Source organism: Camelina sativa, chromosome 12 (assembly GCF_030686135.1).
Source record: "Camelina sativa cultivar CO46 ecotype springtype chromosome 12, ASM3068613v1".
NCBI lineage: Eukaryota > Viridiplantae > Streptophyta > Magnoliopsida > Brassicales > Brassicaceae > Camelina > Camelina sativa.
Genome location: NC_141891.1, coordinates 20,836,341 through 20,853,991, shown reverse-complemented (window position 1 = coordinate 20,853,991; position 17,651 = coordinate 20,836,341). Strand labels below are relative to the sequence as shown.

General features: G+C 30.6%; 1 pseudogene; it reads right to left on the bottom strand.

The window, feature by feature from the left end:
* Positions 1–946: 946 nt before the first annotated feature.
* On the bottom strand, positions 947–17,638 carry LOC147930829 (zinc finger BED domain-containing protein RICESLEEPER 2-like; annotated as a pseudogene).
* Positions 17,639–17,651: the final 13 nt, after the last annotated feature.

Sequence of the window (17,651 nt, the reverse complement as noted above, 5' to 3'; positions counted from 1 at the left end):
ATTTAATTTGCCTTTGCTTAAATTTTAGCAGTTTTTATATTTTATATGTATATATATATGTATACATTAATAAATACATGTTACATATTACTTTCCATATAAATGTATCATATAGTCAATATTGTTATATTCATATTTTTATATAAAAAAAGTAAGTATAGCTTTTTACTAGTCCTAGACATATGGTGAACTCGGGTTTTTCGGATCAGGTTTTTCGGTTTGGGAAAATTCTGGTTTAAAAAATTCTGACGAATTAAACCGAAACAGATTTCGGTTCGGATCGGTCGGTACTCGGGTTAAACGGATCAGATACTGATTTTTATATGTCTTATGAAATTAACCAAAAATTTTCATAGTTCGGTTAATTTCACTCGAAATTACCTAATAAAAACCAAAACAAGCACAAATACTAGACAATTCCTTTTCTTACATCTGGGGACCATTACAGACCATTACATAAGCTGCTGAGCTAGCATTGCATCAAGTTTAAGCTAGCAAAGTACCAAAAAATTATTATAGAACCATGAAACACTTAAGTAGTTTAGCAAAGTTGTTTCTCATTAGTCGTTACAACTCAGCATGCAATTCCACATCCAAAAGTAGTCAAAAGAGCAGCTTAGATGAAGTCAGTACTATACCAGTCCGTTGTTAATAAGACTTTGCTTATCTGCATAAAAAAAGTCAAAAGAAGCAGCCTCTACCTACCTGTGCATCATAAAAATTTGAAAATCATAACAAAGAGTTAATAAATCTGATAAAGACACAAATCAAACAAAAACTTAACAGTTCAAATAAATACAGAATCAGAAACAATAACAGAGACTTAGGTAATTAAGCTTGGTAAGGTTTAGTTTAGATTGTTAACCGTTTACACTTTAATAATCTAAAGTTATTAACAATGCAAGGCAAAAGTAAAGAAAACATACCAATCTCCAATTATGATGAATCATGTTGGAGCTACCATTGAGTTCCTTTCATCTATAGAAGAAAATAGAATCATAAGTACATAAGAGATTAATAAAACTAAAAAAAAACAGAATAAATGACTTAATTCTATTTAGTACTTACCAAGAGATTCAAGAAACTCAACTTCTTCCAACATTTGCACCAAGTTTGCTACTTGTGCTTCTGGTTTATATGAACTCCTTAACCATTGTTGGGTGCATATCAAAACCTCAACCATGAAAGGAGTTAAAGAACTCCTATAATGATCCAACACTCGGTCACTTGTACTAAAAGCAGATTCAGATGCCACTGATGAGTTTTGAACTGCTAAAACATCTCTAGAAGGTTCTGACAAGATCAAAAACTTTAAGCTTTTGCACCTCCACCAGCTGAGAACATCATAAGGCAACCCCAAACTATTTTCTACTCTTACCTCAGTATTTTCAGACAAATAGACCTGCAACTCACTGCAGCCATCTTCAGTTCTCCTTAAGTCAACCATTTGACTGTAAAGTGTATCCATCCACTCACAATCTTCATCATCTGATAACTCACACATGACAATCGGGTCAGATTGTGAAGGAGCTTCATCGTATACTACCTGACTCAGCCTGGAACTGTAATCCTCATACAACTTCTTCATTGCATTTGAAATTTTAGATTCAAGTTGCTTACTCTCGATGGTGTCCTAACCATAAAGCTGATCGAAGCAGAGGGATGCAAACTTCATCTTATTGTGAGGATCAAAGACACTTGCCATAATGACTAAAGGATTCATGTTATGCAATCCATCCCAGTATTTCTCAAACTTATCTCTTATTGTATGAGCTTGCTTTCGGATCAGTAAATCAGAGCTGCCACACTTAGCAATGAGACTCCTCTCGATGTCCACAATTTCACTATAACATAGTGTAGAAGTGACTGACTTAGAAGCTGAGAAGGTCAAAGTACACTTGTAGAAGATTTTTAGGAACTTCACCAACCTTGAAACTTCCTCCCAGTCAGAATCGGTTGGTGGTCCAACTCTCTTTTTCTTACTCTTCTCCTCTATTTCCTCAAAATAATCACAATAGAGTTTATCTTCAGCTACCATCTTCTCAAAAGCAACCCTAACTTCAAAGCAGAATTTAACATTAGATAAGTAGAGTTCCAACGTATGATAACATCTAATGGCAAGCTACCTCTACTAACTTTTCGTGTTTCACACCTCATTGCAAAAGACCTAAGCCTACTGAAAGATGACCTCACATACTTGATTGCATTCCTGATGGCAACAATACAAGGATTTGACTCTTTCAAACCATCTCCAACAATCAAATTGATAATGTGAGCACAACAACGCATATGTAAGAAATCCCCATTAGTAACTATTGCTTCTCCTCCTCTCAGCCTTAACTCATCTTTCAAAGTATCCAGCGCCTGTCATTACTCTTTGCATTATCAACTGTCACTGTAAAAACTGTCTCAATACCCCATTCTTCTAAGCAATCCAACAGCTGTCCTGCAATGGTGTCACCTTTGTGGTATGTGATAACCTTGAAGCTGAGAATCCTCTTCTGCATCTCCCACTGAGCATTGATCCAATGAGCTGTGATCACCATGTAGTTGTAAGAGGTTACAGGACTTGTCCATATGTCTATAATCAGAGAAAACCGTTGTTTCTCAACACCAAATATTTTCTTCAAAGCAGCTTTCTCTTGAAGATAGATTCCAACTATATATCTTGTACAAGTCCTCCTAGAAAATGTCTTGTAGAGAGGCAAGACATTAAAACGAAAGCGTTTCCAGCCCTCAGATTTGACAAAGGAGAATGGCAACTCATTTACCACAACCATCTCATTAACTGATCTTCTAAATACATGCGGATCAAACTTGATAACCTTCAAATTTCCAGCACTATCACCACTTAGAACCTTCTGTTTTTCCTTGTCATCATAATCCTTGTACTGCTTGCAGATTTTTAAGTGGCCTAACATCGGACTAGTGCCAATGATTTTTGAATCATAATTCATCTCTTGAGCACAGTACTTACAGTAGCTCTTTGTGGGTTCGTCGTCAGTTTGCAGAAAATGCTGCCATACAACTGATATTTTAGAATAATTCTAATGTGGTCTTGGTGGCTTAGCATAGCAGATGATGGTGCTTTACACGTCTTTCCAGTTTTAACCGCTTCAGTAATCTCAGGTTCAAGCAGCGGGTCCTTCTCATGGTGTTCTTCAGACATCTACAAAAGTTACACAAAACTGGGTTACCACAAATATAATAGACAAAGACAAAACAGGCAACACAAGAATAATACACAGACAAGACATAGCAGGCAACGCAAGACTAATACAAAAATAACACAGCTATAATACACATACAAGTCACGACAATAATCAAAGTACAAACACTAAAATAAACCTGCAACTCTAAATAGTAAATTGTTTGTGTACAAAGTACAAACACTAAACACGACACTAAATTGCTAAGTACAAACACTAAACACGACAATAATCAAAGTACAAAACATTTGACAATCTCTGATTTTGAAGTTTAGAAACTCTAAAATAAACCCAAACACTAAATTGCTACACTTGATACAACTACACAATACAAGGAGCATAAACAAAGTACAAAACCATAAGAAGAATCGATCAACTCTCATTTAGAAGTTTGAAAACAATCCTTAAACCTAAAATGCTACAATAGATACTAGTACTAATAGTTACACATAAACAAATAAGAACAGTCAACAAAGCACAAAACCCAGATTAACTCATCTTAATTTCAGATTTTGAAGTTTAAACCCTAACCCTAAAATTCTCCAAATCAAAACTTCAAAATCCGAGCTGATAGAGACTAAGGAAGAAATTATACAGAAAAGAAACAAAGGAAGAAACGATTAAGGAGAAAGAAGAAGAGCTTTATCTCGAACAGATTCTCTGCTATGGATTGAAACCAAGTCTTTCACAACAACAAAGGTTCAGAAAATAAAAGAGATTGTAGAAGATGAAGAATTGATGAAGGAGAAGAAAGATGATGTTTTGCTTATTGATTATTTGATTATGTCGGGAAAATGAGAACTTTGCTCCTTTTAACAAGAGATAGAGGCGGAGAAACAAAGAAGCTCGATTATTATTAGTAACTCATTAGTTTTATATAGGGAACCAAACATAATCTCAGTTTAGGTAATACCGATCAGTATCCGATTACCAATCCGACCCGACATCCGGATTTACAAATCAGTATCGCCGATCGGTTGCAGCTTCTGTACTCGGTGCCGAGAACCGAATTCTTCGGGTTTCTTGGTTTGGTTTGTTCGGTTCGACCCATTTGCCCAAGACTACTTTTAAGACCGTTCATCTTAGAGTTTCGTCTTTGAGACTGTTCTTTTCGATGTTTCTGTCCAGTTTGCTTCAAGGTTGCTTTTGGTTGTGTGACTTGTTGTAGGACGTTGATAGGCTATTGCAGATGCAAGGAGAGCCTCTTTTCTGGCTTTAGTTGTTTTTGTGAATCACTTTGATAAGGTGAGTGCGTGACCATGAGCTTATCTAAGCGATTGGGTTGTATAACTTGTTTTGTGTGATGATGTGTAGGTGTGGTGAATGTGTTATTGGGTGTTCTACTTAATGACTGGTTTGTTATGTTTTATTTGTGGTTGTACTCTTGATTTGCTTGTGTGTATAGCTCGTAGATGGGAAGATCGCCTCACTGGATATTTCTAGTAATACTCACGCATCTCATTGTGTTTGTGGTGCAGGTAATATGTAGCGTGGAATCATGGCGATGAGGAAGAGGATGATCTAGGATCTCGGTTGTTGTGTTGTGTTTATGTTATTTTGTTGTTGGAACCTTGTTAGAAGTATGCTAGGTTGCTGGTTTATATTGGTTATAATTGATATTGTATTTATAATAAATTGGAGTTGGTTTGGTTTGTCTTCCGTTGTGCATGTTGATTTGTTGTTGGTTTATTGTTTGAATTGTAATTAAATATTATGGGGTATTTAATTATATTATTATTTAAAAAACGGATCGGGTTGTTTCATTTACAAATTTTTAATTTTTCTTTATATTATATAATATTATATTTCAAGAGCTTTTAATTCTTTTTTTAAAAGATATTTATGGTCATAGACCATAAATATCTAAATCACATTAGGAATATTTTCACGTAGTAATTTTTTATTTGATTAAACATTACGTTAGCCTCATTGAATCTATATGTAATGCAAATCCAATCAAAGAGTTTTTTCCTAAAAGCTTACTTCATTACATACTAGAAATAGGCTCGCGCGATGCGCGAGATATATTTAATTTTACTTTTATTAATTATGATATATTTTAAATTTAGAAATGTATTTTTTTAATATAAATTTTTAAAATATTTGTTCTTTTTTATATATGGTTCGTAATGTTTGGATGCAAAATAAAATAAACAAAATATATCGGAATTTTTTTTAGTGTAGTAATTAAATCTCTCAAAGTTTTGTTATTTTGAATTTTACTGTTTTGTGATAAATTGTTAGGTTCTTCGAGCATCTTCAACTCCACTCTATTTTAAAGTCAAAACTCCGTTATAGAGTAACTGAAAGGACCCAACATTTTTTTTAATTAATAAATAATAAATATAATATAATAAATAAACTAAAATTAGTGGTCTCATAACCACTAGCCACCTAACCACAATCACATTCAACAGCGGAAATAACCAATACCAATATCAATAAATAACCAATAATAACCAATATTATAACATGATCAATATCCAAATACCAAACAGCAAGAATCATAGAACCAGCAACTTAGCAATGTTTCTAATGACTCAACTCTAGCAACCTAGCAATGCCAGACAACATCCAAACGAGTCCGTAGAACATCCTCCTCTTCATTGCCTTGATTCCACGATCACACTTTGCCTTTACCTGCACCACAAACACAAATTGCAATGCATGAGTATTTTATAAACTCTCAGTAAGGCAATCCTCCCATCTACTGGGCTATACACAGAAGCAATAGAGACATCTCTAACCATCAAACAACAATCAACAATCAACAATAACAAACCAGGACTCTGCATCGACCGACACCAACATGCATCGACCGACACCAGATGCGGATGCATCGACCGACACAAGATTGCATCGACCGATGCTAGATACACTTGCATCGATCGACTGCATCGACTGATGCATGCTCGACACAACACGAAAACCCTAGGTTTTACGCGCCGTCCTCGCACTTGCATCAACCGACACACAAAGTGCATCGACCGATGCAATGCCGAGCATCATGTTTTCCCCAAAGCTTATCGCCGGATCTTCGTTCCTACAACCACAAAACTCGATCCCAAGCTACAAGAAAGCTTCCTAACGTCTCAAATAATAATCTAACAAGCCTAACAACACATAACAAGCAAATCAGAGAGATCTCTAGCTTAGATAAGCCATGGTCATGCACTTACCTTTGCCAATAAGATTATGAACCTTAAACAAGCAAAACAACGTTCCTAGGAAGCTCCTACAACGATCCCAGCTACATATCTCTACAGGAACAGCCTCAGATCTCCAGAACACTTAGGAAACTTTTCTCTCTTTTGTTTTCTCTCAAAAACGGCCAAATCCGTCGAATGAAACAAAAACACGACTTAAGGGTTTCTTAACCCAAAACGCCGCGTTTAACTTAAGTCAAAACGCAGAAAACTGAACCTGCATCGACCGATGCAATCCCCTAAACCGGGATTTCGGTTCGCGGATGTTACAATAACATTTACTCTAACCCTACTCTATATCTTACTCTAAAATAGAGTAAATGGTACGATTACTCTATATGCAACTTTAATTTTTTACACTAACTCCATTTTTTGTATAAAATAGATTGACATATTGGAAAAACTATGCTCTATTTTAGAGTAAAAAATATAATATATATTAGAGATAGTCTTAGCACACATGAGATTTGTGTAGAGACCATATATCAGACATTCGAAACGAAAATTGAGTATTGAAAATTGTTTACAAATATTACCAAATAAATCTCATCTTTCCCTACATTTTTTCCAAAGCTGTAATATATGGATGCGATCAAGACTTATATGATCGTAAAGAAAAATAATTGATAAATATTTATCTTTTTGCGAGTGGTTTTACAACTTTATATATTCTTTAACTCAATCTTGATATTTGATTTTCTTTTTGACTCCACAATATGTTGCTACGGTTTGATTTTCTTCAGTTAGCCTCCTAACAAATATCTTATGAATTAGAAACTCTATATGAATGCTTAGAATGTGTTATACTTCTATGATGATGGATTATTTCTCGGTCCTTGTCTCTATTCTTATTCATTAAGTTCTTTTAATTGTCAAAAAAATGAATTCTCCAATATTTCAATTGGTATAGGTGGAAGGGAAGACAAAATTAGAAAAATTGATATCAACAATAGATACATTCCAATTATTTTTCTGACATAACTACATTTCTAATTTATTTTAATTTAGATCTAAATGCTTTTTTAATTAACTATATAAAAACTTATAATATCTATATGTTGACTTTTTCATCAGATTTTGGTGATTTTAAAATAAGATATGTGAGGAAAAAAATCTGACCGACTCAAATTCATCCAATCAATAAACTAAACTTCTAGAACCTGAATTTTGTACTATACTAATGAGAGTATGAATCTAGACAATATGTTTTACAAGGTAACAGAAGAATCACCAATGATTATTTTGAATATTTAATAAGTGTAATCATGATTTATCATATGCTCCAATGTTTACTTGCTAATCTTGTAATCACCCTTAATATAAAAAATTGGAATAATGCATATTAAAATATGGCTCATGTCATAAAAATTTATGAAATATCTTATACTATATCTCACATTAAATTTTGAATAAAATTCATGAAAAAAAAATGTGTCAAATATAATATTTTTAGATTCGATATATTATATCTATTTTCTAATCATTTTAAAATAAATACTGTAATTACCATTAATTTTTTTTTTGTGAAACTATTGTTTCCTACTATTTTATGGGGTGATTAAGCAATTACGTTATTTTTCTTTTCTTTTAGTACATACGTTTTAGAGACAGTCAAACTGTAAACTTATAGAATATTAAATATAATTTAATTTAATCTGAGTTTTGTCTTTAATACAATATATATGATTATTGAATACAATGTGATTTTTTAATATATTAGAACATATTTGTGTCAAATATAATATTTTTAGATTCGATATATTATATCTATTTTCTAATCATTTTAAAATAAATACTGTAATTACCATTAATTTTTTTTGTGAAACTATTGTTTCCTACTATTTGATGGGGTGATTAAGCAATTACGTTATTTTTCTTTTTTTTTAGTACATACGTTTTAGAGACAGTCAAACTGTAACTTATAGAATATTAAATATAATTTAATTTAATCTGAGTTTTGTCTTTAATACAATATATATGATTATTGAATACAATGTGATTTTTTAATATATTAGAACATATTTTATATTTTTAAATTAGTCTGTCATAAATTAATTTGGCTTCAATTTTTATTTTAAAAATATGAAAACTTTTTTTGTTTTAATTGGTTCGATCAGTAGTTTCATTTTATCTGAGTTTTGTCTTTAATACAATATATATGATTATTGAATACAATGTGATTTTTTAAAATATATTAGTACATATTCTATATTTTAAAATTAGTCTATCATAAATGAACTTGGTTTCAATTTTTACTTTAAAAGTATGAAAACTTTTTTTTGTTTTAATTGGTTTGATCAGTAGTTTTATTTTTAAGTTATATGGTATATGCTTTTATTAGGAAATATATTATATGTTAAAACTAAAAAGTTGGAAGAATTATATTTTTGTGACAATGTGATTTTTTGAAAAAAAACCAACTATACACCATATAAGATATAAATAAAATAAAGTATGTAAAAAATGTTTAATTTATTATTAGTGAGAAAGACATGTGTCATAAATATAGAGTGCCAAGTGTCGCATTGGCAGGCAATGTTAGAAAAAAACTTTCTCATATTATATAAGATTTACATTGGTAAAATGAGTAGGGGTCATAGACTTGAATCAAAATAAATTACCAAGCCAGTTTCCACCTCGAAACTAAGTGATATTAAGATAATTGACTTTAGTTGTATTTGATAATTTATCTCATCATGTTCTCATCAATATGCAGGTTGTTATTAATATACATAACCAAAAAAAAATCAAATCATAATCAACTAGATTTGGACCCGTGCTACAGCACGGGTTGAAATACATTTTATTATTTTTAAAATATTATGTATGTAATTGTATATAATATTATTTGGATGCAACTTATGCAAATAATTTTTATTGTAAATATTATTCATGAAATGTAAATGTATTATGTAAGTCTTATATTGTTAATTTTAACCCGTGTTAGAGTATATAAAATTATTAATCCGTGCTAGAGTGTGTCCAACAGCTTCCGTGCTAGAGTATATAAAAATTTAACTCGTGCTTGAGTTTGTAAGTCTTAAAATTATAATATAAAAACAAAATTCAATCTGTGCTCTAGCATGGTCCTAATTTTTATTGAACGTTATGGTTTATCAATAAAATCTGTGGAAAGTAAATTTTTAATATTGTGTTTAAAGATCTTTGGAAACAACTTGATATATGACTAAAATCTTTTGAAAATACAGTTTGAAAGATCCATGATTTTATTTATTACCATTAATATATCAATTATCAATTTGGAATATCTCCAATTAAGGTTGCACCCAATATTTAGGTGTAACTATTAATATATGAATTAATCTATAACCTATCTATAACCTATTTGTAATCATTTATAATTAATTAAAAATATAAAGTCTACAAAAACTATATTGTGTACTTCTTTTTATTAAAAAGGAGATCATTTGAAATAACTCCGCGATTATAATTTTAAATTAAATAATATAATTTAATCACTATAATATAAACTATATTGTGTACTTCTCTTTATTTTATATTATAATATAAATAATATAAACTATGTTATGTACTTTTCTTTTATTAAAAAGAAGATCATTTGAAATAACTATGTTGTGATCTTCATGATATATTTGCTCCACGATTTATGGATTTATTATTTATTATCTATATACTCCATGATTTATGGATTTATTATTTATTATATATATATAAAGAGTTATCTTATGAAGAGTATATGGTTAATGTATATCTTATATATAACCTATTAGTATGCATTTGTAACCATTTATATTTTTTATAAAGTTACTTAAGTTGTGTACTTCTCTTTTATTAAAAGGGGGATATTTTTACGCAATTGACTTATATGAGCTAATTTTTTGTTGTAAAAAAAAAAATCAATATTTTCATCTGTGGTTGTATGTACTGAAATCTATATATATATTTTTGAAGTACATTTTGGGTTCTGTCTTTTTAGTTTTGCTTATTTAAAATTTTATTTACAAATTGATCACTACATATTTGCAAAAAACCAATAAGTAAAATATGAAAAATTTGATTCGATTACACTAACGTATACCTAAAATATCGAAAAAATCAATTATTTCCTAAATTATCTCTACGTATTTGATTTTTAATTTCCTAAATTAATTTTCATTTTTATAAAATTTTTACATTTAACATCATATTCCTAAAATACTTTACCTTCTAAATGTCGATTTTTCAATTAAATCAAACCAAAATCGCAATAACATTTTGACATTTATAGAGATAAATCAAAATATGACAATTATGGTAACTAACTATTTTTTAATCGTTAACAAAATCCACATTTATAGTGAATATTATACATAATAGTTTTTATTTATAATAGAATATATTAATTGTTTACAAAAAGATTTTCCAAATTTTCTAAACCTAAAGAGTAAAGACAATACTCCTATATAAACCAGTCAAGTTCATTTTCATCATCATAAACCATCCATCAATATTTCTTCCATCCATAACAAAATCAAAATAATTTCTTCGTAAAATTAAGGGATTTTGCTTGCATCCAAATGGTAACGCTAATGGCGCTGTAGAACGACTTTGGGGACTATTGGCCAGTAGCACATGTCCATGATCCAAAGTCTCTCGGTCATGTCATAATTAGTGATTACCTTGCAAATAATAGGTTTTGTTTTTGTATTTGATTTGGTTTTTCTATGCTTGTTTTTGTTTATTCTCTACTTGCTAAATATATGTAATGATTATGTAGAAATGTTAATAATTTCTTTAACTTCTATTTATTTATTTTAGTTTAAGAATCAGCAGTTCCAAAAGCAAGTTTTAGTTCGATTACTCCTATGAGGCTTTATAAAATAAATGGAGGTCAGACGATAAAATGATTAATATTTTTGTCTTTTTTTAATTTCTAAAGTGTTGGCTACATTTTCTTATTTTTGTAGCAACGGGTAATTTTATCAGAGATAAAAAAAAACATTATCTAATTATATATTAACTAATAACAATAATAGATATGCAAATATTTATTTTTATTTAAAAGTTGAAGTAAACAAATATTTCTAAAATTATATTTCTAATCAGATCTTGATAAAAATTATCTATTTTAAGTTTTAACATACAAAAATATAAACCACAAAATAAAAAAAGTTATTGATCACCATATATATATATATACAAATTTTTTTAATATGAATAGTTATTTTTTTCAGTATAAATTAATTTAGAAGATTATGAATTACTTTATATATAATTTACATTATTTATCATTTTCAGCTTTTTATATCTTATCATTATAAAATGAGTTTTGGTGTTTTTATATCTTGTGGTTAATAATATAAATCAAATAATGCACGATAAAAAGATTTATTCATTCAATACATAAATCAGCTTTGGTTTTTATATACATGAATATATATATATATATATATATATATTCATGAAAAAGGTATATAATATATTAATATCTTTAATTGGAAGTACAATACGAATTAAATCTTTATTTTACTAATTTATGAACATCACCATTTTTTGTTTATACCACCAATATAAAATTAAATAAATTTAATATTAAATTAAAAATCATAAAAATCTAAAATTTATAATATATATAATTAAAAAATTGTCTGTGGTATATCACGTGTTAAATCCTAGTATTAGTAAAAAGTAGTAGACATTGTAAGACTCTAATAAATACAACGTGCCATAAAAATTCATATCCTTTAATGCCTCCTTGATATATCTTCTAGTTCTTGCCATCTTTTCCACAAAATTCGCAAGTCATCCAGAAGCAGGTTTTTCTTTGCTCTCGCTTTGACAATTTGTCCTAACGCATTCAAATACTTCGTAAACACACAAGTAGTAGTAGCAGCATAGTACATTACCGACTACACCAATGATCAGCGTTAGAAGAGTGGTTCCACTCCTAATACACACCATCAACGACGTGAAGCCTCAACAGATCAGACTTATGGGTCGACATAACTCAAAACTAAGTCCAAACATCACCTATAGATACTTCTGCTCAACGAAGAGAGGGAACTTAATCAATTAGTAGTCAACCAAAGTGCATATATACATGAGAGAGAAATAAACATACTTCGTTCCATAAAATAAATATTCTCGTAATTTCTAGATATGATTTGGAAATGTCAAATTTTATTAAAATGATATGGAAATATCAAATTTTATTTGATATGCTAGACAACAAATATCATTACCTTTTTATCGAGCATGAGAAGTGATATTCCGAAGGACTCATCACGGTCATGTACAATGCCTATTTCGGAGTGAACTTCTCATATTCTTAAAATTGTACCAACAACATGTTGAGGGCAATATCCTAAGCGTAAATCATCAAAGGCAACATATATACTTAGAATTTGCTGAAAGACATTGATGCGAGCCATTTGTTAGTGAGTGATTATGGAGGGGATATACGATAGGAAAATATATGCTATGATTTTTGGGCAGCAAATGATTATGTATTTATTGGGAGTTATTAGGGATGTAGGCGGTCAACTATAGGTAGTTAAAGCAAGGTAATTACTATTGAAAAATACTTAGGTTCACCTCTAGGGGTGAACCTGCTTGTTCATCCCCTCTTCTCTAAGCCAATCAGAATCTTCCATCTAATATTTTATTAAAAAAATAAATCAAAATTAAATTAAAAAGCAAAACAAATTAAAGAAACAAATTCTGTATACTTTTAATTAAGGAAAGTTAAATATTGGCTTGATTTAGATTTTTAAAATTAGAACAAAATTATATGTCGGTTTGAGTTTACAAATGAAATGGTTAGGGTTTAGATTTTACAATTAAAATGAAATTATATGTCGGTTTGGGTTTACAAATAAGGTGGTTAGAGTTTAGATTTTACAATTAGAACGAAATTATATATATCGGTTTGGGTTCACAAATGAGATGGTTAGGGTTTAGATTTTACAAGTATAACGAAATTATATGTCGGTTTGGGTTCACAAATAAGATGTTAGAGTTTAGATTTTACAATTAGAACGAAATTAGATGTTGGTTTGGGTTCACAAATGAGATGGTTAGGGTTTAGATTTTACAAGTAGAACGAAATTATATGTCGGTTTGGGTTCACAAATGAAATGGTTAGGGTTTAGATTTTACAAGTAAAACAAAATTATATGTCGGTTTGGATTTATTAAAGAGTGGTTTAAGTTTTTAATTTTATAATAATGTATACAGATTTTATTTCCTTATTTAATAAGGGGGTGGATGAATAGGTTCACCCCTAGGGGTGAACCTAAGTATTGTTCATTACTATTTAGTGGCCATGGTGAGAGGGAGAGAATATGTAATCACTATGGTGATTATATGATCACAAAAGAAACAATAATCTCTACATTAATGTTATATTTAACTAGGCTTCGTGAGTATTTTCTATTGGAACAATACTTGCGTTCACCCCTAGGGGTGAACCTCTCCATTCACCCCCTTATAAAATAAGGAAAGAAAATCTGTATACATTATTATAAAATTAAAAACTTAAACCACTTTTTAATAAACCCAAATCGATATATATAAAATCTAAACACTAACCATCTCATTTGTGAACCCAAACCGACATATAATTTCGTTCTACTTGTAAAATCTAAACCCTAACCATCTCATTTGTGAACCCAAACCGACATATAATTTCGTTCTAATTGTGAAATCTAAACCCTAATATCTCATTTGTAAACCCAAACTGACATATAATTTTGTTCTACTTGTAAAATCTAAACCCTAAACATCTCATTTGTGAACCAAAACCGACATATAATTTCGTTCTAATCGTAAAATCTAAATCCTAACCACCTCATTTGTAAACCCAAACCAACATATAATATTGTTTTAATTGTAAAATCTAAATCCTAACCACTTCATTTGTAAACCCAAACCGACATATAATTTTACTCTAGTTTTAAAAATCTAAACAAAGCCAAATATTTAACTTTCCTTAATTAAAAGTATACATAATTTGTTTCCTTAATTTGAGTTGCTTTTTAATTTAATTTTTTTTTTTTTTAAATGAAATATTAGATGGAAGATTCCGATTGGCTGAGAGAAGAGGGGGTGAATGGAGAGGTTCACCCTTAGGGGTGAACCTAAGTATTTTTCTTGATACAAAGTTTTTTAAGAAGAAAAATACTTAGGTTAACCCCTAGGGGTGAACTTCTCCATTCACCTCCTCTTTTCTCAGCCAATCAGAATCTTCCATCTAATATTTTATTTCAAAAATAAATTAAAATTAAATTAAAAAGCAAACCAAATTAAGGAAACAAATTCTGTATACTTTTAATTAAGGAAAGTTAAATATTTGCTTGGTTTAGATTTTTAAACTTAGAATAAAATTATGTCGGTTTGGGTTTACAAATAAAGTGGTTAGGGTTTAGATTTTACAATTAAAACGAAATTATATGTCGGTTTGGGTTTACAAATGAGGTGGTTAGGGTTTAGATTTTACAATTAGAACGAAATTATATGTCGGTTTGGGTTCACAAATGAGATAGTTAGGGTTTAGATTTTACAAATAGAACAAAATAATATGTCGGTTTGGGTTCACAAATGAGATGTTAGGGTTTAGATTTCACAATTAGAACGAAATTATATGTCGGTTTGGGTTCACAAATAAGATGGTTAGGGTTTAGATTTTATAAGTAGAACGAAATTATATACGGTTTGGATTCACAAATGAGATGGTTAGGGTTTAGATTTTATATATGTCGGTTTGGATTTATTAAAGTGCGGTTTAAGTTTTTTAATTTTATAATAATATATACAGATTTTATTGCCTTATTTTATTAGGGGGTGAATGGAGAGGTTCACCCCTAGGGATGAACCCAAGTATTGTTCTTTTAAGAAACGTAAAATTGGACTTGAATGAGAAATGTTACAGTTAACAGTTACAAGTGGCTATTACCGTTCATTATTCTGGGGTGTCTTTTTATTTTGATTAGGGGTCATGGACTTAAATCAAAATCAAAATAAACAAATTAAATTTTTTAAAAAGCTACACTTACCTTTAAAAAAAAAACATACAATGGTATTGACTATACGATACATTTATTTGGAAAGTAATATGTAATATTTATTTATTATTGTATGTATTTTTATATATGTATATATATATATATTAAATAGAAAAATGCTAAAATTTAAGTAAAGACAAATTAAATACGTGAAAACTCCAATTTTGAACTCTGTGTAAATATTGTTTTTAGGTTTTTTAGTTATATAATTTAAAGTATTTTTCAGGTTTTTTGTTGATTTTCTATATTACTCTAAATTGTTCAACAATCAACATAACCAGAAAATATTAGACCTGGTGGTAATAAATAATGGATACATTGTCTGAAAGTTTTTTTTTGTCAACTATTAGGGCACAACTGGCCGGCCCATTAGCCAAATTCTTACATTCGTAGGAACCGGGACTCGATCCCGAGTGTGATGGTGCCTTCTACAAATGGACTTACCTCGTGCCACTGCACTAAGGTCACTTCACTATCTAAAAGTTTTTTTTAATAGATAATAAGGTAAAGAACTATCCACCAAAGTTTTATATGTATTACTTAATGTATTGTTTTATAGCAAAACTTTCATCAAAAATTATTATAGAAAACAGTTATATTGTAAAACAACCCGACCCGTTTTTTTAATAATCTAATATAATAAAGTAGGGTTACACCCTTTGAGGAGCTCCCTCCACCCGACACGTGGCACCTTCTCAATTTTTCGTTCGATAAAAATTTATCCGACATAACGGGCCGTATATCATGAATTTCGTAATGGGCTGGAGGTTGGTTAATGGGACTCAAATATTTCGAAACCCGTATCCGGCTTACTCTCTTTCCCGAATGTCTTACTTCCCCGACTGTCTCTCTTCACCTCCGGCGTATCGCCGTTTTCGATCTCCTCAATTTCTAAACAAAGAAGCCCAGATTCAAACATCAACTCCTCGTAATTCCAAGTTTTGTACGGGTAAGCTATGTTTCGAAGTCACAACTCACCATAGAATTCTCCCGACCTTACTACTTTAATTAGGTTGTAAAGATAAACTTGTGTTTGGTATATGTGATGTAGGATGTGGGATCCTTTTAAGTATGAATAATTAACCATTCGTCTTAGATTTATGGGTGTTTTTAATTGTCCGAGAAGGACCATTGAGATAGAGTCATAGGTTGTCCTAGCTTAGTACATACGAAATGAATTGTTATCCATTGTTCCGTATGTAGTTGACAGAGAAAGACCTACACCCGTTTTCCGCTGCTTCTGTATCATCACGATAGTGATCTTCTCCTCTTTTACTCTCCGGTATCACCTGTTGTTATATGTGTGATTTGTTTTACAGAAACTGTCTTATTTAGCACACTTTGGTATGATTATTTTCCCAGTTGGAACCACCCTCAGTGTTTGTCAAATAGAGCAAAAGCAAACAGAGATTTTAGGAAGCAAATCTATAATATTGTTCTGTTATTTTCTAATTCTCTTCTTCAAGTTATGGTCCCCTAGGAGTTATACCGTTTACAATTTTCTTATTTCCTTGGTGTCTAATTATCGTCTCTGCTATGAATAATTCCCCATTCGTCTTAGATTTAGGGTTGTTTTAGATTGTTTTTGTATTCTTGAAATGAATTGTTATCCGTATGGAGTTGACCGAGAGAGACCTACACCCATGTCTCGATTAGATGTTTGTAATGATCTCCTCCTCTTTTACTCTCCGGGCTATATGTGTCTTATTTTTTTTTAAGAACAGCCTAATTTAACACACTTTGGTATGATAGTTTCCCCAGTTGGAACCACCCTCAATGATTGACCAAAGTCAATACCAGATGAAGGTATGCTCTCATCCCATGCCATGGACGAATACCAAACTGAGGTTTTAAGAAGCAAATCTCTATAATATTGTCCCATTTAACTGCAGGTTCATGTGTCGCGCTGGCTACGAATATTTCAACACTGCAGGCCAGGTTGGTATACTTTTAAATTTCAAATACCCTTAAGTTTAGCCTCCCATTAAGATTAATTCCTCACTGATTTTGTGTCTCTCCTCCTTAACGCCGTCATCCTGTAACCACAGACTCCATCCCATATCTGTTTACATGCCATAAAAGGTAATCCCACCCTGATTATATGCCTTTCATTAATGCCTTTAGATATGTTAGGTCGCCTATCCGCTCGGTCTTCCTAATTACCTACCTGATTTTCAGCCTTCTCTTTATTTTCCCTCATGCGTTACGTTTCT